Source organism: Gouania willdenowi, chromosome 20 (assembly GCF_900634775.1).
Source record: "Gouania willdenowi chromosome 20, fGouWil2.1, whole genome shotgun sequence".
Lineage (NCBI taxonomy): Eukaryota > Metazoa > Chordata > Actinopteri > Blenniiformes > Gobiesocidae > Gouania > Gouania willdenowi.
The window spans coordinates 20,300,888-20,325,339 of NC_041063.1; the positions used below are offsets into that span (position 1 = coordinate 20,300,888).

Below are 24,452 nucleotides of genomic sequence, written 5' to 3' on the forward strand. Positions count from 1 at the left end.
TTCAATCACATATATATCAGTCGTCGTAAGCAAAACCTGCTTCTAAATGCATTGTATGTGTGTGTGTTCAAGCAGCGAAGTTTTGGTGTCTGTACTTGGCAAGTACTGTTTTAGGTTTTCATTGTTGTTTAATGTTTTCTGTTGCACTTTGATTAGAAAATTGACTTATACTGTGTATAAAATGTACTAAACAAATATATTTGCCTTGCTTTGCCTGAAGGGCAATAGTTTTTTGTGGTGGGAGAAACCAGAGCACCTGAAAAAACCCAAATAGGCACGTAGAGAACATGCAAATTAAATGAGATTTTTTAAACTTTAACATAAAATTACAGCAAAGAAAAAGAGAAAAAAATGCAATCACTAAATTTCCAAATGAGAGGTAATATTTTAAAATATATTTTTTTTTTTGAATAGTGACATGGTCACATTCCACCACCTCCACTATGTGACGGTAAATGAATGGATCTATTGCAGTGGTTCTTTTTTAGGGTGCTTCCACACTGGTATAGTCCCAATATTTGGTACTATGACAATCTGAAATCTGACACCAGATTCTGAAAGATTGCTATTAGTTAGACTGCTGGGAACTTCAGCATCAACTCTCGTAGCGTCATTTTCAGTCTCGTAAATTCCTTTCCACTCCCTCTGAGCTCTGCCCATTATGGGTGATCTCTCACCCAAAGGGTGCGCTGCAACCACACACATGTCACCTGTTAATTTGCTATCTGGCTCACAGTTGAATGTTTTACTTACCGTTTCCCCCTCTTCCCCCCGACATGCAGAGATGACCGGTTTGGCCAAGTTAGTTGATGGTTTTTTCTCATGACTGCAACATCATCGATTATCCTGTTGCCACCTTCAGGGCACACTACAGCATAGGTATTGATGAGGGACCTCTACCAGGGTGTATCCTGGCAAACTCCGTGATAAAACGCTATTGATGAGTTTTCTTATCAATTGTGCTCGCTTTGACCCAATGTTGAGAGCCTTTTCTTCAGGTTTTAGTTTTTCTCCGAATGAGTTACTCCGTTAACTCATTCAGTGCCATTGACAAAATAATTTGTCATTTCAAATCCAAACGCTCAGTGCCATTGACGAGAAAACTCGTCAATGGCACTCATTCAGTGCCATTCGTCAATGGCACTGAATGAGTTAACGGAGTAGAGAATTATCTGGGCAAAAAAAACTGAAACCTAAAGAAAAGGCTCTAAACAATGGGTCGAAGCGAGCGCCTAAGAGTGCGCAGAGACTTCTCAGTTTAAAAAGCCCTAGTTAAAGAGCTTTGCCCAGAAACTTTGTTTCCCATTCTGCTCATGTTTTTCCAGCTTTCTTTTCTTTTTCTCTGCATTTTTTTGATCCTTCTGTTTTTTGGCCTTCTGCTTATCTGTCATGAGGGCCAGCTCCTGCAGTTCAGTGTTTTCCTTGATCAGGCACTCCATTTTATGTTGCATATTCTGATGCTGGCACTGAAGAGCTTCAAGCTCAGTGGCCAACTCATTCTTAACTTTTAGCAAGGTGGAAATCTCAGTCAGGTGGTCACAGTTCTTCTTTTCATTGCACTGAGTTGTTCATCTGCTTTCTGGTATAGATTCATTTTATCTAATGCTTCAACCTTCAGGGCAGAGCAATTCTTCTCACATTGGAATTTGACATCTCTTATGATCCTGTTGTGGTAATTAATAGAGTTGGTTAACTTTTTGCGTTCCTCAATCAATTGTTTTTTCGCATAATTGACTTCCTGGACTTGATTCTGCTCAACATTTTGCAAGACGTGGATTTCCTTCTTGAGACAATTTATTTGTCTAATGTAGTTCGCACAAATACAATTCCTTTCATCAGCCGCCTTAATATTTAAGAGTGTAAACTGCTTCTTCCAGTACCCAATAGCTTCAGAGGATTTTCTCTCAACACGGATCATCCCATTAATTGTAGCATCCTTTTCCTGGAGCTGCTTTTGCGCCTCAGCAGCATTATTCTTATGGACCTGCAGTTCTTTCTTTAGAGAATTTAATTCTGAAGTATAATCATGCATACAAAGAAAAAGGTCACCGTTCTTCTCACAAAGCTCATTGTTCGCTTTTTGTAAGGCTTTCTTTAAAGAGAGGATTTCCTTGTTTTTCTCGCCCAGATCCGAGTTCAACTTTTTTTCACATTCTGCTTTCATTTGAGATACCACATCTTCATTGATGGTGTTGATCATACAGAGTTTGCTTTCCACGTGCAGCAGTTCACTGTTGGCCTTTTGTAAGGCTTCCCTTAGAGATAGGATTTCCTTATTTTTCTCATTCCGTTCTATGTCAAACTTCCTTTCACATGCTGCTTTTATTTGAGATACCACATCTTCATTGATAGTGTTGGTAACACCTTGTTGGCTTTCCAAATGTTGCAGCACACGGTTGGTCTCATAGAGGTCATCCTTTAAAGAGAGGATTACTTCATCTTTCTTCTTCAGCTCAGTGGTCAACTTCTCCCATTCAATGTTAATCTGAGAAGGTTCAACAGAACTGTTAACTAAACTGTTATTGAGTTGCGTCTTGTTCTGCAGCGACTCACTGTTGGCCTTTTGTAAGGCTTCCCTTAGAAATAGGATTTCCTTATTTTTCTCATTCCGTTCTATGTTAAACTTCCTTTCACATGCTGCTTTAATATTAATTACCAAATCATCCTTCATGGTGTTGATTATAGAGAGGTCGCTTTCCACGAGCTGCAGGTCATCGTTGGCCTTAGAGAAGGTTTCCATTACAGAGTACGCTTCTTTCAGTTTTTCTCTGAGTTCATTATTCTGCTTATGTAAGCCATTGTTTTCCTCCTGCAGCATTTTGTTCTCCTGCTCCACGCTCATCGTGTTCCCATTCAATGCAACCTCCTGGCCTTCAGTAGAACTACACATATCTATGTGTTCAGAGACAGCATCTATCAAAGCTTGGATCCTATCAATTGTGCTGCTTGTACTTTCCAGAGTAAGGTTTAGCGATTTATTTTCAGCACTCACACCTTGCGCCATATTGTTTTAATGTACAATTTTAAACTTATTGTAAGGTAGTGGTTCACTCTTGGACTAAATTAAATAGCTTGTCCTTACTCACTCTTTGTGAAATATCACCTGTCCTCTCAGAATGTTACAGCTCAAAAAGAATACTTCTTTTGTGTAGTTTTATGGCAGTTGGCAACCAAGTCAAGGAGCATTACCGCACACATCTGAGTTCAATCCCTCAGAGTTCTGTAAGGAAGATATCCAGATAGTGGCTTTGATATCCCTGTGACATCATTGGTTCCATCAACAGAAGCAAAATGTTCCAAATCTTTCTTAGGACGAGGGGGATAAAATTAAAAACGTCGGGGAGGTAATGATCCTTGCCGACCGCCGGAAAACTACACAGAAAATGAAGAACCGTACCATATATTATTCATGTAAAACAGAAGAAGGTTTTTGTGACTTTATTGTGAGTGTTTTAAAAGACAATACACAATGACTTTATTTACTGTGGTTCAGTGTTAGTTTCACAGGCCGCTGTTTGGTATGTAGGCATGCTGCTTTGGACAGAGTGGGGTATTGGCTTGTCATCCCCCAAGCTGTATTGGTTCTAGGGGGACGTTTTTGGTTGGTGATCGCTGATGGCGTGGGCGTTGGTATGGGGTTGCTACATCTGGTTGTGGGTGCTTGGGTGAGCTTGCTTGTTGCCTGTAGCAGGCGGATTGGCCCTGCTTGTGTGGTCTGTGGTGGGGTGCGGGATGGGTCATCAGCACCTGGGTCCCTTCCCCAGGGGGTTGGGTGTTGAAATGTGGGTAGGTGGGCGCTCGTGTGGGGTGTTGATGTGGTGTGTAGGGTCCTATGCTCCCAAGGCCCTCCCTCGTGTGGTTAACTGTTGAGGTGTGGGCGGATGTGGGGGAGTGGGTGCTGGCAGGGGGGTGCAGTTGCGGGGGGATGGGGCGGTTTGTGTTGGGTCATCTGCTCCTTGGGCTTGCTTGGTTGTGTGTGTAGCTATAGCTACTCTTGCATGCACATCATTTGTGCTGGTATGCTTTAGGCATTGGGATAAGCTCTATTGGGTCTAGCTTTAGACGTATTGATCCCGTATTTGTTCTAGGTGTAAGCAGGTAGATAATTTATTCATCCCCAGAAGAGGCAATTCAAGTGCCCAGTAGCATAAGAAAGTAGCTAGTAGCTTTTTTTTTTTTTTTTTCTCCACTTGTCTGCACATGCTGTCAAAGGTCAACACTACAAGAAATTTAATCTTTTTAAGACACCAAAGCATGTTTTGTTAATGCATTTAAATTAATGAATTTATTTTATTGCATAATTGTGACCATCTCCATCCCTCCCTAAGGAGGGGTAAGAAACACTTTATTATAGGGAGGATATAAAAAGAGACAGCAGTGTTACACCTAAGTGAGGGGGAAGGGGACAGGGAGGAGAGGTTCAAGGTAGGAAATGGAGAGGGTGGGGAAGAGCTTATCATTTCAAAGTGAGAGTGAAATGTGATTTACTAGTTGTCTAAATTGTGCTTATTGTGTTGTGTAATCAAGCCAGTCTGGTGACAAATGTGAAAAGGTTGGCCGAGTGGTTTAAGGCGCTGCACTCAATAATTTTTTCTTCCGCTGACGTGGGTTTGAATCCCACTGTTGTCATATCTATATTTTCATTTTAACATATTTAATAAGATAAATTCCATCCAAAAAAAAAACATTTTAGGGTATTTTCTGGGTTAGGGATAGTGTTAGGGTTAAAAATACATACTATACATGAAAAAAAAAAAACATTTCATAAATTTTCATGCGCTGAAATAAATCTGACGGAACTTCTCTGTCTGCTGCAAAAACTTTTTTTTAATAATGTAGAAAACTAAATGAACAAATATATATACATAATATTTTTTTCCCCCTAATTAAATCTTTCAGAATATGATGTCAGAATTCAGATTGTCATAATACAAAATATTCTATGGGTCTTTAAAAATCAGTCAAATTGCTCAAAAACGGTTGGCACTCAGGGGAGTAGAAATTCTGAAACAAGAAGTCCTGTAACTTTGCCCTGATCAGTGAATAAATGAAAAATAGGCAGATTTGGACAAAAACCATCTTATTGATCTGCCACTCAGTTATTACAGCAACACAGTCAATCAGTCTTCACCATTTGAAGATAATCTACTGATCATGAGCCAGCAGGTCTGAGCAGCGCTGTGTAACGTACACTCATATGTGAACATTGTGCCATCACTGTGTAAATTATGCGTCCAATCAGCTGATTCTGGCCTGATGGTCCTTCCATCAACATGGAGAGAAAGACTGAAGCTTACTGGAGCTGTACGCATGAAGTGACATCCATAGAGGTTCGTGCACAGCGATCCTCTGGCTCACATGTCACTCCACACAGGCTTCAAGCATCCAGCTGTTCTCTTCCTCACACACACTTTACTCACTTCATTTTCTCATTCAGTGGATGTAAATATTGACTATTATTTACTTGGATTATTATCTTATACAAGAAAGGTTAACTGTAGCCGTTTTTCCTATCTCCGCAGTGTTTTGTGTAAACTTCTACTGCAGCGGATCTCTGCGTGTGTTTGCACCTGCTTGTCAATCGTACTGTTTTCCTGTGCTAAAACAATCACCGCAAATAATTCCAAATTTGATAAAATGCATTGCGCCCACTGCATTAATTTATTTGCATGTCCTCCTCCCATTTTTTTTGCTCCCCTTGTGAGCTCCGCCTAAGATATATAATCATTAGAGGGAATGCGGTAAATGGATTGAGGGCGCATTACGACACGCAGCAGCCATGCACTCCTGATTCCCTGGGGTTCTTAGCGTGTGGAGTGATGTTTGCACACGTTTTAATACCCCTAAACCTTTAGTGAATCCGCCCCAATGTGCATAGATAGCACCGAAGGGTGCAACTAAGTAAAGGATGCAGTGGAGTTTTCCTTGCTTCAAGGAAGGAATATATTTACACATTACACACTCATTTAGCTGCTGCATTGACACCCAAGACAGAGCTTCTTCGGAGTCTTTCACTCAAGGTCATTTGCATAAAGCTTTATTTCAAAGGATTTCGCAGAAAAGCCTTCAGCATGAAGCATGGATCCAAACCCTCCGTTGAATGCGTGATCAGGTTTTATTCAAGCAATGTTGCTATACACCTCCAAGCTGGAGCACATTTAAGATGCAGAGGAGGATTTGCCTGTATGCATTATAAACCAGAGGGGCCTGTAAATTAGCCCATTAACCAGCGTCTATCTGCAGCTGAGGTTGTGACTTCCTTTAGATACCTCATCACATGGAGGAGGTTTGAGCTGGTCCACTGGCCTCTAACTCACAATTTTCACCACATCCGTAACTGTTCCGAAACTGCAACACAGCTGATAGGTTTCCACTCAAGTCATTGTGTCAATTTCCACCTCATCTGTATCTGCTCCAGCACAGCACCATAACTGCTGCAGCATGCTGGAGTTCTCTGCAGCAAATACACAGACCCTCTATTTCTGCTGAACACTGGAGCTGCGCTGCAGCAATTTACCAAAAATAAACTCATGCAGGACAGGAAGTGGTGCATCAACACAGAATAAAATATCCGGATTATTTTTTAAATAATATCATCCGTGTTCATGGTCGATCATAATTCCATTTATTGACCGAGGTCACCCCTGAAAGAGGAAAATACTGACTGTCCGGGACCTCCAGCTGGCCCATTTTGCTCTCTATCCAAAAACCGAGCACACTTGGACTCAGGGGAATATAACCTGTTCAATGATGCCACATATTTGAAAAATATTAACTCTTTTTTTCCGACCCGAAAATTGTGTGTTTCGGCTCTAGTGGGCGCAATTCAAACTCTATCCAAAAACTAAGCACATATTCGGACTCAAGAACACCTGATCGTTCTGATGATACCATGGTTGGCCCGATCCGAGCACTTTTAAAATCATATTTCACATATCAATATTGCTTTTATCCATGGTTCAATCACATATATATAAGTCGTCGTCAGCAAAACCTGCTTCTAAATGCATTGTATGTGTGTGTGTTCAAGCAGCGAAGTTTCGGTGTCTGTACTTGGCAAGTACTGTTTTAGGTTTTCATTGTTGTTTAATGTTTTCTGTTGCACTTTGATTAGAAAATTGACTTATACTGTGTATAAAATGTACTAAACAAATATATTTGCCTTGCTTTGCCTGAAGGGCAATAGTTTTTTGTGGTGGGAGAAACCAGAGCACCTGAAAAAACCCAAATAGGCACGTAGAGAACATGCAAATTAATTGAGATTTTTTAAACTCTAACATAAAATTACAGAAAAGAAAAAGAGAAAAAAATGCAATAACTAAATTTCAAAATGAGAGGTAATATTTAAAAATATATATTTTTTTTTGAATAGTGACATGGTCACATTCCACCACCTCCACTATGTGACGGTAAATGAATGGATCTATTGCAGTGGTTCTTTTTTAGGGTGCTTCCACACTGGTATAGTCCCAATATTTGGTACTATGACAATCTGAAATCTGACACCAGATTCTGAAAGATTGCTATTAGTTAGACTGCTGGGAACTTCAGCATCAACTCTCGTAGCGTCATTTTAGGTCTCGTACACTCCTTTCCACTCCCTCTGAGCTCTGCCCACAGATGATGATATTTTTTAAATAATATCATCCGTGTTCATGGTCGATCATAATTCCATTTATTGACCGAGGTCACCCCTGAAAGAGGAAAATACTGACTGTCCGGGACCTCCAGCTGGCCCATTTTGCTCTCTATCCAAAAACAGAGCACACTTGGACTCAGGGGAATATAACCTGTTCAATGATGCCACATATTTGAAAAATATTACCTCTTTTTTTCCGACCCGAAAATTGTGTGTTTCGGCTCTAGTGGGCGCAATTCAAACTCTATCCAAAAACTAAGCACTTATTCGGACTCAGGAACACCTGATCGTTCTGTTGATACCATAGTTGGCCCGATCCGAGCACTTTTAAAATCATATTTCACATATCAATATTGCTTTTATCCATGGTTGAATCACATATATATAAGTCGTCGTAAGCAAAACCTGCTGCTAAATGCATTGTATGTGTGTGTGTTCAAGCAGCGAAGTTTCGGTGTCTGTACTTGGCAAGTACTGTTTTAGGTTTTCACTGTTGTTTAATGTTTTCTGTTGCACTTTGATTAGAAAATTGACTTATACTGTGTATAAAATGTACGAAACAAATATATTTGCCTTGCTTTGCCTGAAGGGCAATAGTTTTTTGTGGTGGGAGAAACCAGAGCACCTGAAAAAACCCAAATAGGCACGTAGAGAACATGCAAATTAAATGAGATTTTTTAAACTTTAACAGAAAATTACAGAAAAGAAAAAAATGAAATCACTAATTTTCCAAATGAGGTTATATTTTAAAATATTTTTTTTTTTTTGAATAGTGACATGGTCACATTTCACCACCTCCACTATGTGACGGTTAATGAATGGATCTATTGCAGTGGTTCTTTTTTAGGGTGCTTCCACACTGGTGTAGTCCCAATATTTGGTACTATGACAATCTGAAATCTGACACCAGATTCTGAAAGATTGCTATTAGTTAGACTGCTGGGAACTTCAGCATCAACTCTCGTAGCGTCATTTTCAGTCTCGTAAATTCCTTTCCACTCCCTCTGAGCTCTGCCCATTATGGGTGATCTCTCACCCATAGGGTGCGCTGCAACCACACACATGCCACCTGTTAATTTGCTATCTGGCTCACAGTTGAATGTTTTACTTACCGTTTCCCCCTCTTCCCCCCCCGACATGCAGAGATGACCGGTTTGGCCAAGTTAGTTGATGGTTTTTTCTCATGACTGCAACATCATCGATTATCCTGTTGCCACCTTCAGGGCACACTACAGCATAGATATTGATGAGGGACCTCTATCAGGGTGTATCCTGGCAATCTCCGTGATAAAACGCTATTGATGAGTTTTCTTATCAATTGTGCTCGCTTTGACCCAATGTTGAGAGCCTTTTCTTCAGGTTTTAATTTTTCTCCGAATGAGTTACTCCGTTAACTCATTCAGTGCCATTGACAAAATAATTTGTCATTTCAAATCCAAACGCTCAGTGCCATTGACGAGAAAACTCGTCAATGGCACTGAATGATTTAACGGAGTAGAGAATTATCTGGGCAAAAAAAACTGAAACCTAAAGAAAAGGCTCTAAACAATGGGTCGAAGCGAGCGCCTAAGAGTGCGCAGAGACTTCTCAGTTTAAAAAGCCCTAGTTAAAGAGCTTTGCCCAGAAACTTTGTTTCCCATTCTGCTCATGTTTTTCCAGCTTTCTTTTCTTTTTCTCTGCATTTTTTTGATCCTTCTGTTTTTTGGCCTTCTGCTTATCTGTCATGAGGGCCAGCTCCTGCAGTTCAGTGTTTTCCTTGATCAGGCACTCCATTTTATGTTGCATATTCTGATGCTGGCACTGAAGAGCTTCAAGCTCAGTGGCCAACTCATTCTTAACTTTTAGCAAGGTGGAAATCTCAGTCAGGTGGTCACAGTTCTTCTTTTTCATTGCACTGAGTTGTTCATCTGCTTTCTGGTATAGATTCAGTTTATCTAATGCTTCAACCTTCAGGGCAGAGCAATTCTTCTCACATTGGAATTTGACATCTCTTATGATCCTGTTGTGGTAATTAATAGAGTTGGTTAACTTTTTGCGTTCCTCAATCAATTGTTTTTTCGCATAATTGACTTCCTGGACTTGATTCTGCTCAACATTTTGCAAGACGTGGATTTCCTTCTTGAGACAATTTATTTGTCTAATGTAGTTCGCACAAATACAATTCCTTTCATCAGCCGCCTTAATATTTAAGAGTGTAAACTGCTTCTTCCAGTATCCAATAGCTTCAGAGGATTTTCTCTCAACACGGATCATCCCATTAATTGTAGCATCCTTTTCCTGGAGCTGCTTTTGCACCTCAGCAGCATTATTCTTGTGGACCTGCAGTTCTTTCTTTAGAGAATTTAATTCTGAAGTAAAATCATGCATACAAAGAAAAAGGTCACCGTTCTTCTCACAAAGCTCATTGTTCGCTTTTTGTAAGGCTTTCTTTAAAGAGAGGATTTCCTTGTTTTTCTCGCCCAGATCCGAGTTCAACTTTTTTTCACATTCTGCTTTCATTTGAGATACCACATCTTCATTGATGGTGTTGATCATACAGAGTTCGCTTTCCACGTGCAGCAGTTCACTGTTGGCCTTTTGTAAGGCTTCCCTTAGAGATAGGATTTCCTTATTTTTCTCATTCCGTTCTATGTCAAACTTCCTTTCACATGCTGCTTGTATTTGAGATACCACATCTTCATTGATAGTGTTGGTAACACCTTGTTGGCTTTCCAAATGCTGCAGCACACGGTTGGTCTCACAGAGGTCATCCTTTAAAGAGAGGATTACTTCATCTTTCTTCTTCAGCTCAGTGGTCAACTTCTCCCATTCAATGTTAATCTGAGAAGGTTCAACAGAACCGTTAACTAAACTGTTATTGAGTTGCGTCTTGTTCTGCAGCGACTCACTGTTGGCCTTTTGTAAGGCTTCCCTTAGAGAAAGGATTTCCTTATTTTTCTCATTCCGTTCTATGTTAAACTTCCTTTCACATGCTGCTTCAATATTAATTACCAAATCATCCTTCATGGTGTTGATTATAGAGAGGTCGCTTTCCACGAGCTGCAGGTCATCGTTGGCCTTAGAGAAGGTTTCCATTACGGAGTACGCTTCTTTCAGTTTTTCTCTGAGTTCATTATTCTGCTTATGTAAGCCATTGTTTTCCTCCTGCAGCTTTTTGTTCTCCTGCTCCACGCTCATCGTGTTCCCATTCAATGCAACCTCCTGGCCTTCAGTAGAACTACACATATCTACGTGTTCAGAGACAGCATCTATCAAAGCTTGGATCCTATCAATTGTGCTGCTTGTACTTTCCAGAGAAAGGTTTAGCGATTTATTTTCAGCACTCACACCTTGCGCCATATTGTTTTAATGTACAATTTTAAACTTATTGTAAGGTAGTGGTTCACTCTTGGACTAAATTAAATAGCTTGTCCTTACTCACTCTTTGTGAAATATCACCTGTCCTCTCAGAATGTTACAGCTCAAAAAGAATACTTCTTTTGTGTAGTTTTATGGCAGTTGGCAACCAAGTCAAGGAGCATTACCGCACACATCTGCGTTCAATCCCTCAGAGTTCTGTAAGGAAGATATCCAGATAGTGGCTTTGATATCCCTGTGACATCATTGGTTCCATCAACAGAAGCAAAATGTTCCAAATCTTTCTTAGGACGAGGGGGATAAAATTAAAAACGTCGGGGAGGTAATGATCCTTGCCGACCGCCGTAAAACTACACAGAAAATGAAGAACCGTACCATATATTATTCATGTAAAACAGAAGAAGGTTTTTGTGACTTTATTGTGAGTGTTTTAAAAGACAATACACATTGACTTTATTCACTGTGGTTCAGTGTTAGTTTCACAGGCCGCTGTTTGGTATGTAGGCATGCTGCTTTGGACAGAGTGGGGTATTGGCTTGTCATCCCCCAAGCTGTATTGGTTCTAGGGGGACGTTTTTGGTTGGTGATCGCTGATGGCGTGGGCGTTGGTATGGGGTTGCTACATCTGGTTGTGGGTGCTTGGGTGAGCTTGCTTGTTGCCTGTAGCAGGCGTATTGGCCCTGCTTGTGTGGTCTGTGGTGGGGTGCGGGATGGGTCATCAGCACCTGGGTCCCTTCCCCAGGGGGTTGGGTGTTGAAATGTGGGTAGGTGGGGGCTCGTGTGGGGTGGTGATGTGGTGTGTAGGGTCCTATGCTCCCAAGGCCCTCCCTCGTGTGGTTAACTGTTGAGGTGTGGGCGGATGTGGGGGAGTGGGTGCTGGCAGGGGGGTGCAGTTGCGGGGGGATGGGGCGGTTTGTGTTGGGTCATCTGCTCCTTGGGCTTGCTTGGTTGTGTGTGTAGCTAAAGCTACTCTTGCATGCACATCATTTGTACTGGTATGCTTTAGGCATTGGGATAAGCTCTATTGGGTCTAAATTTAGACGTATTGATCCCATATTTGTTCTAGGTGTAAGCAGGTAGATAATTTATTCATCCCCAGAAGAGGCAATTCAAGTGCCCAGTAGCATAAAAAAGTAGCTAGTAAGTTTTTTTTTTTTTTTTTCTCCACTTGTCTGCACATGCTGTCAAAGGACAACACTACAAGAAATTCAATCTTTTTAAGACACCAAAGCATGTTTTGTTAATGCATTTAAATTAATGAATTTATTTTATTGCATAATTGTGACCATCTCCATTCCTCCCTAAGGAGGGGTAAGAAACACTTTATTATAGGGAGGATATAAAAAGAGACAGCAGTGTTACACCTAAGTGACGGGGAAGGGAACAGGGAGGAGAGGTTCAAGGTAGGAAATGGAGAGGGTGGGGAAGAGCTTATCATTTCAAAGTGAGAGTGAAATGTGATTTACTAGTTGTCTAAATTGTGCTTATTGTGTTGTGTAATCAAGCCAGTCTGGTGACAAATGTGAAAAGGTTGGCCGAGTGGTTTAAGGCGCTGCACTCAAGATTTTTTTCTTCCGCTGACGTGGGTTTGAATCCCACTGTTGTCATATCTATATTTTCATTTTAACATATTTAATAAGATAAATTCCATCCAAAAAAAAACATTTTAGGGTATTTTCTGGGTTAGGGATAGTGTTAGGGTTAAAAATACATACTATACATGAAAAAAAAAAAAAACATTTCATAAATTTTCATGCGCTGAAATAAATCTGACGGAACTTCTCTGTCTGCTGCAAAAAATTTTTTTAATAATGTAGAAAACTAAATGAACAAATATATATACATAATATTTTTTTCCCCCTAATTAAATCTTTCAGAATATGATGTCAGAATTCAGATTGTCATAATACAAAATATTCTATGGGTCTTTAAAAATCAGTCAAATTGCTCAAAAACGGTTGGCACTCAGGGGAGTAGAAATTCTGAAACAAGAAGTCCTGTAACTTTGCCCAGATCAGTGAATAAATGAAAAATAGGCAGATTTGGACAGAAACCATCTTATTGATCTGCCATTCAGAGTTATTACAGCAACACAGTCAATCAGTCTTCACCATTTGAAGATAATCTACTGATCATGATCCAGCAGGTCTGAGCAGCGCTGTGTTACGTACACTCATATGTGAACATTGTGCCATCACTGTGTAAATTATGCGTCCAATCAGCTGATTCTGGCCTGATGGTCCTTCCATCAACATGGAGAGAAAGACTGAAGCTTACTGGAGCTGTACGCATGAAGTGACATCCATAGAGGTTCGTGCACAGCGATCCTCTGGCTCACATGTCACTCCACACAGGCTTCAAGCATCCAGCTGTTCTCTTCCTCACACACACTTTACTCACTTCATTTTCTCATTCAGTGGATGTAAATATTGACTATTATTTACTTGGATTATTATCTTATACAAGAAAGGTTAACTGTAGCCGTTTTTCCTATCTCCGCAGTGTTTTGTGTAAACTTCTACTGCAGCGGATCTCTGCGTGTGTTTGCACCTGCTTGTCAATCGTACTGTTTTCCTGTGCTAAAACAATCACCGCAAATAATTCCAAATTTGATAAAATGCATTGCGCCCACTGCATTAATTTATTTGCATGTCCTCCTCCCATTTTTTTTTTGCTCCCCTTGTGAGCTCCGCCTAAGATATATAATCATTAGAGGGAATGCGGTTAATGGATTGAGGGTGCATTACGACACGCAGCAGCCATGCACTCTTGATTCCCTGGGGTTCTTAGCGTGTGGAGTGATGTTTGCACACGTTTTAATACCCCTAAACCTTTAGTGAATCTGCCCCAATGTGCATAGATAGCACCGAAGTGTGCAAGTAAGTAAAGGATGCAGTGGAGTTTTCCTTGCTTCAAGGAAGGAATATATTTACACATTACACACTCATTTAGCTGCTGCATTGACACCCAAGACAGAGCTTCTTCGGAGTCTTTCACTCAAGGTCATTTGCATAAAGCTTTATTTCAAAGGATTTCGCAGAAAAGCCTTCAGCATGAAGCATGGATCCAAACCCTCCGTTGAATGCGTGATCAGGTTTGATTCAAGCAATGTTGCTATACACCTCCAAGCTGGAGCACATTTAAGATGCAGAGGAGGATTTGCCTGTAAGCATTATAAACCAGAGGGGCCTGTAAATTAGCCCATTAACCCATTAACCAGCGTCTATCTGCAGCTGAGGTTGTGAGGGTGCAGACTTCCTTTAGATACCTCATCACATGGAGGAGGTTTGAGCTGGTCCGCTGGCCTCTAACTCACAATTTCCACCACATCCGTAACTGTTCCGAAACTGCAACACAGCTGATAGGTTTCCACTCAAGTCATTGTGTCAATTTCCACCTCATCTGCATCTGCTCCAGCACAGCACCATAACTGCTGCAGCATGCTGGAGTTCTCTGCAGCAAATACACAGACCCTCTATTTCTGCTGAACACTGGAGCTGCGCTGCAGCAATTTACCAAAAATAAACTCATGCAGGACAGGAAGTGGTGCATCAACACATAATAAAATATCCGAATTATTTTTTCAATCAATCAATCAATCTTTTATTTATATAGCCCCAAATCATAACCAATGGTATCTCAAGACACTTTACAGTAGAGCAGTCTTAAGGACGGACTCTTCATTTTATGGATACACACATATGCATATATACGTATATGCACATACATATGTATCCCACACCCAACATGAATTCATCATGGCGGCAAGGAAAACCTTCTGTTAAGCAGCAGGAACCTTGTGTGGATCCCATTCCTATGATGAACAGCCATCCACGTTATGCTGTGTTGGGTGTGTGCAGAGGAAAGGGTGGAGACAGAGTTGTTGAGACTCTGTAACTCCACACTAAGGATCCCACGGACCTGCAAGACAAAAGCCAGAAGGAGTACAGGAGCAAACACACAAGGGAAGAAGCAGACATAGAGGGAGTGTTTGAGAGAGGAATAGGACCCTCTCCAGTCCCTCTAACCTAAATGACCTCTCTCTTAACGCCCTCTCCAACCGAGCTTGCCAGACCCCCCCCCCCCGGCAGTCTATGCCTATTGCATCTTAACTATGAGCTGGTTCCTAACTACAAGCTTTACCAAAGAGGAATGTTTTGAGCCTAACCTTAAAGGTAGAGAGGGTGTATGCCCCCCGAACCGTGGTTGGTAGATGGTTCCAGAGAAGTGGGGCCTGATAACTAAAAGTTCTTCTCCCTATACTACTTTTAGAGACAAATGGAACAACGAGTAGTCCAGCATTTTGAGAGCGTAGTGTTCTGGGGGGATTGTATGGCACTACAAGCTCCTTGAGATAGACTGGTGCCTGTCCATTTAGGGCTTTATAAGTGAGAAGAAGAATCTTGAATTCTATTCTATATTTTATGGGAAGCCAATGCAGAGAGGCTAATACAGGAGTAATGTGATCTCTTCTCATAGTTTTAGTCAGTACACGTGCTGCAGCATTTTGAACCAGCATTTTGAACCAAGTGTCTTAAGCGACATGCTCGGGCAGCCTGCTAAAAGAGAATTACAATAATCCAGTCGAGAGGTAACAAAAGCATGGACTAGCTTTTCGGCGTCGCCCTGAGACAGGATAGATCTGATTTTAGCAATGTTACGGAGATGAAAGAAGGCAGTTCTTGAAGTTTGTTTTATGTGAGAGTTGAAGGATAAATCCTGATCAAATAGAACCCCAAGGTTGCTAACAGTTGTGCTTCGTGCCAGAGTAATGCCATCTAGGGCAGTTAGGCTAGCTAGGTTTCTCTAAGGTGTCGTGGGCCCAGTACAATGACCTCAGTCTTGTCTGAGTTAAGAAGAAGAAAATTTTGGTCCATCCAGGCCCTAATGTCCTTTAGACAGGCCTCAAGTTTAGATAGCTGATTTGTCTCACCTGGCTTCATTGATACATACAGTTGGGTATCATCAGCATAGCAGTGAAAGTTAACAGAGTATTTTCTCATAACATTACCAAGGGGGGTCATATAGATACAGAAGAGGATTGGACCTAGCACAGAGCCCTGAGGAACCCCGTAGCTTACTTTAGTGTACACAGAAGACCTATTATTCACGTGTACAAACTGGTACCTATCAGATAGGTAGGACTTAATTCAGTTTAGGGCAGTCCCTGTGATTCCAAGTAATTCCTCTAATCTCTCTAGTAGAATATAGTGATCTATAGTGTCAAAAGCTGCACTAAGATCTAATAAAACCAGCACTGAGAGTCGTCCTTCATCTGAAGCCCAGAGTAGATCATTAGTTACTTTAACTAAAGCAGTCTCTGTGCTGTGTTGAGCTCTAAAACCTGACTGGAAGTCCTCGAACAGGCTGTTGTTTTGAAGGAAGTCACAGAGCTGAGCCGCCACAACTTTCTCAAGAATCCTTGAAATAAAAGGAAGATTAGATATAGGCCTGTAATTTGCTAAAGTGCTGGAATCAAGAGTAGGTTTTTTGAGAAGGGGTTTGATTACAGCTACTTTAAAGGACTGTGGCACGTAGCCTATTGATAGGGATATATTTATTGTCTCCAACAAAGATGGGCAGACCAGGGGAACAACTTCTTTAAACAGCTTAGTTGGAATCGGATCTGAAAGGCAGGTCGATGGTTTGGAGGATGAAATAATAGAGTTAAGTTCCTGAAGTCCTATATGTGTGAAACAGTTTAGGTTAGGCCTATTTACATTTAATGGTACAGCAGGCCCAGGTGAAGGCAGGGAGTGGCTAATTTTATCTCTAATCTTGTGAATTTTATCGTTAAAAAATGTCATAAAGTCCTCACAGCTGAGGGCTAGAGGAATCATGGGCTCAATAGAGCTCTGACTTTGTGTTAGCCTGGCTACAGTGCTGAAAAGGTACCTCGGATTATTTTTGTTTTCTTCAATTAGTGAGGAATAGTATGTAGATCGACTATGTCGTAAGGCTGTCATGTATTTACTATGGCTTTCTTGCCAGAGTATTCGTGACTCCTCTGTTTTAATGGAGCGCCACATTCTCTCTAATTTACGGGTTGTTTGTTTGAGTGTGTGAGTTTCAGAGCTAAACCACGGAGCTTTCCTCTGACGTTTAATAGTTTTTTCCCTCAATGGGGCAATTGAGTCCAAGGTGGATTTTAGTAGACGAGCAGAGCTATTGACAAGCAGATCCAGATGAGAGGGGTTATAATTAATGTCATAGTTATTTATTGGATGGTGCACTGAGTTTAAGGCAGCAGGAATGGCCTCTTTAAATTTAGGCACAGCACTATTGGACAGATTTCTACTCGTAACTATTTTATTGCACAGTGCGAGATCCTCTAGGATAATGTTAAAAGATATTAAAAAGTGATCTGATAGCAGAGGATTTTCAGGGTAGGCTTTTAGTTCATTAATATCAAGGCCATATGTTAGAACAAGATCAAGAGTCTGATTTAAACGATGAGTAGCTTCATTAATAGTTTGAAAAAAGCCAACTGAGTCTATTAGGGACATAAAGGCTGAGCTCAGGCTATCACTATCTTTGTCAACATGGATACTAAAATCTCCTACTATCAGTATTTTATCAGAACTGAGGACTAAGTTTGATATAAACTCTTCTATTCTGATAGAAATTCAGAATAAGGGCCTGGAGGACGGTAAATTATCGCAAATAAGACTGGCTGGCAGGTTTTTGATTTGGTATGAGATAAATTTAGAACCAGGCTTTCAAAGGAAGTGTAATTGGCCTTTGGTTTAGGATAGATTAGGAGAGAGGAATGATAAATAGCTGCTACACCACCTCCACGGCCTATGTCTCGTGGCATATGAGTATTTAAATGACTGGGAGGAGTGGCTTCATTTAAACTAACATATTCATCTTGATACAGCCATGTTTCAGTTAAACAGAATAAATCAAAGTTATTTTCTGAGATAAGGTCATTTACTAGTAGAGATTTGGATCTCAGTGATTTAATATTTAATAGAGCACATCTAATGGTTTTATGTTTTGGTGTTTCTAGATTTGAGATTTTAATTTTTTTCAGATTTTTATAATTGATAGCTCTTTTATTTGATTTTATGTTAAAATCATTGTGAAATTTGGGTCGGGGGACAGACACCGTCTCCATAAAATAATATTCATCACCATCACAACAGTTGTCATGGCGATGAACACAGCTATCATAATAGCAATGGGAGGGAAACTGTCCTAAGGCAAGCGCAGAGGGGCGTGGAGGACTCCACCTCTGTAACATGGTCTCATTCATGAGATGTCATAACAGTGACTGTGCCATGTTTTCTGATAGTAGAGATGCTCCCTCCAAAGTAGGGTGAATTCCATCTCTTCCTATCAGGTTCGGTTTTCCCCAGAAGGATCTCCAATTATCAATGAAGCCCACCTCATGGGCTTCATCCGTGTTCATGGTCGATCATAATTCCATTTATTGACCCCTGAAAGAGGAAAATACTGACTGTCCGGGACCTCCAGCTGGCCCATCTTGCTCTCTATCCAAAAACCGAGCACACTTGGACTCAGGGGAATATAACCTGTTCAATGATGCCACATATTTGAAAAATATTAACTCTTTTTTTCCGACCCGAAAATTGTGTATTTCTGCTCAAGTGGGCGCAATTAGAACTCTATCCAAAAACTAAGCACATATTCGGACTCAGGAACACCTGATTGTTGTGTTGATACCATGGTTGGCCCGATCCGAGCACTTTTAAAATCATATTTCACATATCAATATTGCTTTTATCCATGGTTGAATCACATATATATATATATATGTATATATATATGTCGTCGTAAGCAAAACCTGCTTCTAAATGCATTGTATGTGTGTGTGTTCAAGCAGCGAAGTTTCGGTGTCTGTACTTGGCAAGTACTGTTTTAGGTTTTCATTGTTGTTTAATGTTTTCTGTTGCACTTTGATTAGAAAATTGACTCTGTGTATAAAATGTACTAAACAAATATATTTGCCTTGCTTTGCCTGAAGGGCAATAGTTTTTTGTGGTGGGAGAAACCAGAGCACCTGAAAAAAACCCAAATAGGCACGTAGAGAACATGCAAATTAAATGAGATTTTTTAAACTTTAACATAAAATTACAGAAAAGAAAAAGAGAAAAAAATGCAATCACTAAATTTCCAAATGAGAGGTAATATTTTAAAATATTTTTTTTTTTTTGAATAGTGACATGGTCACATTCCACCACCTCCACTATGTGACGGTTAATGAATGGATCTATTGAGGTGGTTCTTTTTTAGGGTGCTTCCACACTGGTATAGTCCCAATATTTGGTACTATGACAATCTGAAATCTGACACCAGATTCTGAAAGATTGCTATTAGTTAGACTGCTGGGAACTTCAGCATCAACTCTCGTAGCGTCATTTTAGGTCTCGTAAACTCCTTTCCACTCCCTCTGAGCTCTGCCCACGGATGATATTATTTTTTAAATAATATCATCCGTGTTCATGGTCGATCATAATTCCATTTATTGACCCCTGAAAGAGGAAAATACTGACTGTCCGGGACCTCCAGCTGGCCCATTTTGCTCTCTATCCAAAAACCGAGCACACTTGGACTCAGGGGAATATAACCTGTTCAATGATGCCACATATTTGAAAAATATTAACTCTTTTTTTCCGACCCGAAAATTGTGTGTTTCGGCTCTAGTGGGCGCAATTCAAACTCTATCCAAAAACTAAGCACATATTCGGACTCAAGAACACCTGATCGTTCTGTTGATACCATGGTTGGCCCGATCCGAGCACTTTTAAATTCATATTTCACATATCAATATTGCTTTTATCCATGGTTGAATCACATATATATAAGTCGTCGTAAGCAAAACCTGCTTCTAAATGCATTGTATGTGTGTGTGTTCAAGCAGCGAAGTTTCGGTGTCTGTACTTGGCAAGTACTGTTTCAGGTTTTCATTGTTGTTTAATGTTTTCTGTTGCACTTTGATTAGAAAATTGACTTATACTGTGTATAAAATGTACTAAACAAATATATTTGCCTTGCTTTGCCTGAAGGGCAATAGTTTTTTGTGGTGGGAGAAACCAGAGCACCTGAAAAAACCCAAATAGGCACGTAGAGAACATGCAAATTAAATGAGATTTTTTAAACTTTAACATAAAATTACAGAAAAGAAAAAGAGAAAAAAATGCAATCACTAAATTTCCAAATGAGAGGTAATATTTAAAAATATTGTTTTTTTTTTGAATAGTGACATGGTCACATTCCACCACCTCCACTATGTGACGGTAAATGAATGGATCTATTGCAGTGGTTCTTTTTTAGGGTGCTTCCACACTGATATAGTCCCAATATTTGGTACTATGACAATCTGAAATCTGACACCAGATTCTGAAAGATTGCTATTAGTTAGACTGCTGGGAACTTCAGCATCAACTCTCGTAGCGTCATTGTAAGTCTCGTAAACTCCTTTCCACTCCCTCTGAGCTCTGCCCACGGATGATATTATTTTTTAAATAATATCATCCGTGTTCATGGTCGATCATAATTCCATTTATTGACCGAGGTCACCCCTGAAAGAAGAAAATACTGACTGTCCGGGACTTCCAGCTGGCCCATTTTGCTCTCTATCCAAAAACCGAGCACACTTGGACTCAGGGGAATAAAACCTGTTCAATGATGCCACATATTTGAAAAATATTAACTCTTTTTTTCCGACCCGAAAATTGTGTGTTTCGGCTCTAGTGGGCGCAATTCAAACTCTATCCAAAAACTAAGCACATATTCGGACTCAAGAACACCTGATCGTTCTGTTGATACCATGGTTGGCCCGATCCGAGCACTTTTAAAATCATATTTCACATATCAATATTGCTTTTATCCATGGTTGAATCACATATATATAAGTCGTCATAAGCAAAACCTGCTTCTAAATGCATTGTATGTGTGTGTGTTCAAGCAGCGAAGTTTTGGTGTCTGTACTTAGCAAGTACTCTTTTAGGTTTTCATTGTTATTTAATGTTTTCTGTTGCACTTTGATTAGAAAATTGACTTATACTGTGTATAAAATGTACTAAACAAATATATTTGCCTTGCTTTGCCTGAAGGGCAATAGTTTTTTGTGGTGGAAGAAACCAGAGCACCTGAAAAAAACCCAAATAGGCACATAGAGAACATGCAAATTAATTGAGATTTTTTAAACTTTAACATAAAATTACAGAAAAGAAAAAGAGAAAAAAAAATGCAATCACTAAATTTCCAAATGAGAGGTAATATTTTAAAATATTTTTATTTTTTTGAATAGTGACATGGTCACATTCCACCACCTCCACTATGCGACGGTTAATGAATGGATCTATTGCAGTGGTTCTTTTTTAGGGTGCTTCCACACTGGTATAGTCCCAATATTTGGTACTATGACAATCTGAAATCTGACACCAGATTCTGAAAGATTGCTATTAGTTAGACTGCTGGGAACTTCAGCATCAACTCTCGTAGCGTCATTTTCAGTCTCGTAAACTCCTTTCCACTCCCTCTGAGCTCTGCCCATTATGGGTGATCTCTCACCCAAAGGGTGCGCTGCAACCACACACATGTCACCTGTTAATTTGCTATCTGGCTCACAGTTGAAAGTTTTACTTACCGTTTCCCCCTCTTCCCCCCGACATGCAGAGATGACCGGTTTGGCCAAGTTAATTGATGGTTTTTTCTCATGACTGCAACATCGATTATCCTGCTGCCACCTTCAGGGCACACTACAGCATAGATATTGATGAGGGACCTCTACCAGGGTGTATCCTGGTAATCTCCGTGATAAAACGCTATTGACGAGTTTTCTTATCAATTGTGCTCGCTTTGACCCATTTTTGAGAGCCTTTTCTTCGGGTTTTAGTTTTTCTCCCCAGATAATTATCTACTCCGTTAACTCATTCAGTGCATTGGCAAAATAATTTGTCATTTCAAATCCAAACGCTCAGTGCCATTGACGAGAAAACCCGTCAATGGCACTGAATGAGTTAACGGAGTAGAGAATTATCTGGGCAAAAAAAACTGAAACCTAAAGAAAAGGCTCTCAACAATGGGTCGAAGCGAGCGCCTAAGAGTGCGCAGAGACTTCTCAGTTTAAAAAGCCCTAGTTTAAGAGCTTTTCCCAGAAACTTTGTTTCCCATTCTGCTCATGTTTTTCCAGCTTTCTTTTCTTTTTCTCTGCATTTTTTTGATCCTTATGTTTTTTGGCCTTCTGCTTATCTGTCATGAGGGCCAGCTCCTGCAGTTCAGTGTTTTCCTTGATCAGGCACTCCATTTTTTGTTGCATATTCTGATGCTCGCACTGAAGAGCTTCAAGCTCAGTGGCCAACTCATTCTTAACTTTTAGCAAGGTGGAAATCTGAGTCAGGTGGTCACAGTTCTTCTTTTTCATTGCACTGAGTTGTTCATTTGCTTTCTGGTATAGATTCATTTTATCTAATGCTTCAACCTTCAGGGCAGAGCAATTCTTCTCACATTGGAATTTGACATCTCTTATGATCCTGTTGTGGTAATTAATAGAGTTGGTTAACTTTTTGCGTTCCACAATCAATTGTTTTTTCGCATAATTGACTTCCTGAACTTGATTCTGCTCAACATTTTGCAAGACGTGAATTTCCTTCTTGAGACAATTTATTTGTCCAATGTAGTTCGCATGAATACCGTTCTTTTCACCAGCCGCCTTAACATTTGAGAGTGTAAACTGCTTCTTCCAGTACCCAATAGCTTCAGAGGATTTTCTCTCAACACGGATCATCTCATTAATTGTAGCATCCTTTTCCTGGAGCTGCTTTTGCGCCTCAGCAGCATTATTCTTATGGACCTGCAGTTCTTTCTTTAGAGAATTTAATTCTGAAGTAAAATCATGGATACAAAGAAAAAGGTCACCGTTCTTCTCACAAAGCTCATTGTTTGCTTTTTGTAAGGCTTTCTTTAAAGAGAGGATTTCCTTGTTTTTCTCACCCAGATCAGAGTTCAACTTCCTTTCACATTCTGCTTTCATTTGAGATACCACATCTTCATTGATGGTGTTGATCATACAGAGTTCGCTTTCCACGTGCAGCAGTTCACTGTTGGCCTTTTGTAAGGCTTCCTTTAAAGATAGGATTTCCTTATTTTTCTCACCCAGTTCTATGTACAACTTTCTTTCCCATTCTGTTTTTATTTGAGATACCACATCTTCATTGATAGTGTTGGTAACACCTTGTTGGCTTTCCAAACGCTGCAGCACACTGTTGCTCTCATAGAGGTTCACTTTTAAAGAGAGGATTTCTTCATCTTTCTTCTTCAGCTCAGTGGTCAATTTCTCCCATTCAATGTTTAGCTGAGAAGATTCAACAGAACCGTTAACTAAACTGTTATTGAGTTGCGTCTTGTTCTGCAGTGACTTACTGTTGGCCTTTTGTAAGGCTTCCCTTAGAGATAGGATTTCCTTATTTTTCTGCTTCCGTTCTATGTTCAACTTCCTTTCACATACTGCTTTAATATTAAATACCAAATCATCCGTCATGGTGTAGATTATAGAGAGGTCGCTTTCCACGAGCTGCAGGTCATCGTTGGCCTTAGAGAAGGTTTCCATTACAGAGTACGCTTCTTTCAGTTTTTCTCTGAGTTCATTATTCTGCTTATGTAAGCCATTGTTTTCCTCCTGCAGCTTTTTGTTCTCCTGTTCCACGCTCATCGTGTTCCCATTCAATGCAACCTCCTGGCCTTCAGTAGAACTACACATATCTACGTGTTCAGGGACAGCATCTATTAAAGCTCGGAGCCTATCCATTTTGCTGCTTGTACTTCCCAGAGAAAGGTTTAGCGATTTATTTTCAGCACTCACACCTTGCGCCATATTGTTTTAATGTACAATTTTAAACTTATTGTAAGGTAGTGGTTCACTCTTGGACTAAATTAAATAACTTGTCCTTACTCACTCTTTGTGAAATATCGCCTGTCCTCTCAGAATGTTACAACTCAAAAAGAATACTTCTTTTATGTAGTTTTATGGCAGTTGGCAACCAAGTCAAGGAGCATTACCGCACACATCTGAGTTCAATCCCTCAGAGTTCTGTAAGGAATATATCCAGATAGTGGCTTTGATATCCCTGTGACATCATTGGTTCCATCAACAGAAGCAATAGTTCCAAATGTTTCTTAAGACGAGGGGGATAAAACTAAAAACGTCAGGGAGGTAATGATCCTTTCCGACCGCCGTAAAACTACACAGAAAATGAAGAACCGTACCATATATTATTCATGTAAAACAGAAGAAAGTTTTTGTGACTTTATTGTGAGTGTTTTAAAAGACTATACACATTGACTGTATTTACTGTGGTTCAGTGTTAGTTTCACAGGCCGCTGTTTGGTATGTAGGCATGCTGCTTTGGACAGAGTGGGGTAGTGGCTTGTCATCCCCCAAGCTGTATTGGTTTTAGGGGGACGTTTTTGGTTGGTGATCGCTGAT

The 24,452-nt window shown here is 40.2% G+C and overlaps 1 protein-coding gene across 1 annotated transcript in view; it reads left to right on the forward strand.

Annotated features, from left to right (window-relative positions):
- Positions 1–24,452, forward strand: part of LOC114454568 (cadherin-12-like) — a 70,248-nt gene that overhangs the window by 29,740 nt on the left and 16,056 nt on the right. The window lies entirely within an intron of this gene.